At 32.0% G+C, this 3860-nt stretch overlaps 1 long non-coding RNA gene across 1 annotated transcript in view; it reads left to right on the top strand.

The window, feature by feature from the left end:
- The window catches only part of LOC105807361, a 10634-nt gene extending 9273 nt beyond the window's left edge, over nt 1–1361 (top strand). The window contains exons 2-3 of the long non-coding RNA XR_001137322.1: nt 614–719; nt 1336–1361. This is a non-coding gene — a long non-coding RNA (uncharacterized LOC105807361). The remainder of the gene's footprint in view (nt 1–613; nt 720–1335) is intronic.
- The last annotated feature ends 2499 nt before the right edge of the window (nt 1362–3860 follow it).

Below are 3860 nucleotides of genomic sequence, written 5' to 3'. Positions count from 1 at the left end.
TGGTTATCTTTTTTATTGAGGGTGGCCAGAATGGGTGGGGCAGGTGGGAAGGAGGAGGGCTTGATTTGGGGATCTTGGCTAGAAGAATGGATTTATTTTTCCTTTAAAGCATTAAACATTGTGTATACCCATTGTACATATCTAAAAATGGACTGCACTAGGGAAACAGATCCTTGCCAAAGACATTAGCTTATATTGATATAATATTGTGAATGAGCTGTTTATATAAGAACTTATAAAATACTATAAAATGGTAGTAACACATGCATAAAAGCTTGGTGTTTGCTTTTATATAAGAGAATTTGTTTTATGGGGCACCATAGTTTATTAAAACTTGTGTGCTTCTTCCTGGTTTAATGATGCCAAATATCCAAATAGCATTTGCTGTGCTAAACATAAGTAGAGCATACAAATTTTATTAGCCAAGTGATGAACAAATTTGTCCAACTTTGTATTTGAAACATAGTTCTGCTGTTATGCTTTGGATTGATAAATAACTAACAGATTGTACAGATATTAACACGTATGTGTAGAAACAATTATCCAATTTGTCTTCACAAAAAATGATTCTTTCCTATAATTTGTATCATGTTTCTTATGTTTCATGGTTTAGATGTTGAAACATTTGTAGCAGATATACTGAGAGGGGAGAATTTATCCAAGAAAGCAAAGGAAAAGAGAGAATCCCTTATTAAGAAGATGAAAGATGTAAAGTCTATGTAAGTCACTTGCCTTTTGTTACTAATTTCTTACTTAGAAGCAACTGTGTAATTAACATTTTAATAAGGAATTGATTATCATGGAGTTAAGTTTTTTATGTTCTAATTATTGTCAAGTATTTTAAAGGACAAAAATATGTTTCTACTATAATAGTTTTTAAACACAGACATATTTATCATAATATGCTTTCTTGTGAAGGTTCTTGATTATGTATTTATCTAAGCATTCTAGCAAAATCTAACTGTTTATTTTGATCGGTATATTTGGTTTAAATGATAAGACATAGGTAGCTTGAGGATTTTAATATAAATATGGAAAATACCTCAGACAATGAAAAAGAGAATCCTTTTAATTATTACTACTTTAAATGAATAAATATAATGTGTGTTCTAGGTATTAAAAATATGTCCTCATTTTGCTATTGTACTTAGATCTTTAAAAATAATTTTATTATAAATTCCTAAGCATTTGGAATTGTCATTTCAGGGCAGGAAATAGTTTTTCCTCTAGATGTATATTTATAATACAGATTTTGTATTTGAAATATTGCCAGTAATTAGACCTTGTTTTGATATTTCAACCTCATTTTAAAATATAATGTTCTTTATTTTGCAGCTATCTTCAGGAATTTCAAGACAAAGGTAAATATTCAAGTTTGTCAAACTTGAAATTTCTTTTCCTCTGTGAAGATTTTGAATAAAATAATCCCACACATAACTGAAATTTGATATTTGTAATCAAAATTTAAATTTCCGTATCGTATACTTAGACTTTCAAGATGAGAGTGCTAGCTCCCCCTGCTGAGAAAAAAATTAAAAAGCATATCCAGAATCTACTCTGCACAGTCTTCTGACACAGAAATCTTACGTATTTAACATTCCTGGGTTGTGTTTCTTAGAGTACATCGTGGCAGACATTTTTTAGGAAAGGCATATACCTGCAGTTACACGTGGAATAAATCAGTGAAGCAGAGGTGAGGTATTAACCTGATGCCTTTAACACTGCAGAGATCATTTTATAGTAGTGACGGGAGCAGGAGGGCCTATGGCTGAATGCTCATGGGTAATGTTTTAAAAAACATTATACATTTTTGTTTGAGAACATGAATAAAATCTTTTTCAAATGCTGGTTTTTGTTTTCGTCATGGTTCTTTTGAAATGAATAAATGCGTACCATAGGAATTTGTAAAGAAGGGAATTCAGGTTCATTTTTTGGAAATATGTTGAGAGTGCTGAAAACCTGATTGTCTTCCTTTAGATTTGAGAGATAGCTGCTTAGCATACTGAAAACCAGATCAAGAAAGGTGTAGGAAGTTCCTACATTTCATGTCTTCAGTTCTGTAAGGGAAACTGGGTACGGCCCTTACTTCCATGATGCTGATTCATAGGTCATGACCTACAGCTTGTGGATACTGGTGTGAGGGTCACAGTATGGTGGCAGTTAACCTATATGGAGCCAGATTCCGAGTTTGAGGAATACATAGTGTGGCATCTTCTAACTGAGGTTAGCAGATCCCACAGAGCAATTCATATTTGTGCCAATAGATAATTGAGAGGGTAATGATGGTTTCATTAAACCAGTTATTTAACCAGACAAACTTAAAATCAGTTAAGAGGAAGGCTCAGTTTCTTTTCACATTAAATAGTTAAGATTGGTGTGATTGAAAGGGATGAGAAGAGAGATTTTTTCCGTATTAAGATTTTTAACACTTAAAGAGTGGGAAACTCCTCCTCCCCTCAAGAACCTACTTTTTTGTGCTCTACAATAAATCCTAAACTATGGTTTAATCATATTGCATTTTGCTTATTGAGTATATAAATGAATTTGTGCATTTTAGTTATAATTTTTATTATATAGTACGTTATTTGTGAAGTAATACTAGATATCAGATTCTGCTTCTCTTCTTAAAAGGCATATTTTGTTCCAGTGATTACTTATTAAACTTGCATTGTGGCTTAATTATTTGTACATTTAAAATTTTAAGCTAAGAAACACAATAATATGAAGTCATTGTATAATTGCATATAGTTCAGTAATATTAATAGTAAAGGATCTTTCCCTTTGGTATTCTGCTTTAGAACTTGTTCAGGTGTGTGGATATTAAAATTACATTACTGAGATAATATATTCTTTGTCTCCAAAGAGAATGGAAGTTTATATAGTATTTTATAGAAATTGAAAAAGGAGCCTAAAATAAGAGTTCAAATAAGGAATTCAGAGATTCCCCATAATGATTTTCCCTCTGAATAAGTCATTTGTAATTCAGTCCTGCTGTATGGAGTTAACCGATTACCAAGAGTGCCTGTTCAAAAGTAAGCCTGTAGATAAATTAGGTGTATACCTTGGAGAAATATGAGAAGTTGAGTAATCTTATGCCATTGTACCCTCAAAGTATATTCAGCTTTGTTCTAAAAAGACTATTCCTATAGTTTGTTAGGCGTAGTAAAGGGTGCAGACTTACTAGCTGCAAAGTAATTATTCAAGATACAGTCCATCTCTTTTTAAAAATAGGAACTTATTATCAGATCTCTACATTGAGTAAATTCGATTCTAAGTATGTTTTGATAGTGCTGCTTTCCTCCCCCGTTACCATTTTCCCCTTGAGGTTTTGGATTGTCCTCACCTAAGGCATCTAAGGCGATCTGGGCAGAATTCCTTTTGGCTATTTTCCTGTTCTTTCTTTTCTTGCTTTTCTCTCTCTCTCTCTCTCTCTCATATCAATGTACGGTCACAATGAAGTGAATAGAAGCTATTTTCTTCCTTTTTACCTTTACACAACTATTTGATTTACATAGTTTATTTTTTTTAATGACAGCTAAATACCATTTTAATATCATTATCAGGAGAAAAAAGGACCAGGTAGAGAGTTCTTAAATAAAATGAGTTAATTCAGATTTATTCATTTCTAATAAGTCAGCTATTAATTTCTCTAATGTACACAGGTGTCTATCATCCTTCCTTACTTCCCATATCCTCCCCTCTACATTCTAATCTCCCATCCTGAGATTTAACAATGCAGAATTTACACTTTGAGGTATTTCAGTTCTTAAAATTAATTGAATTGGAACACTAAGCTACATAGATCTTAGAAGACTTATTTTTATTTTCTTTTTTGGGGGAGTAAGAAATGTTTATATTGG

Source organism: Propithecus coquereli, unplaced genomic scaffold (genome assembly GCF_000956105.1).
Source record: "Propithecus coquereli isolate 6110/MARCELLA unplaced genomic scaffold, Pcoq_1.0 Scaffold156, whole genome shotgun sequence".
Classification (NCBI taxonomy): Eukaryota; Metazoa; Chordata; class Mammalia; order Primates; family Indriidae; genus Propithecus; species Propithecus coquereli.
Note: the sequence above shows the minus strand (reverse complement) of the source record. Positions and strands in the feature narration are given on the sequence as shown.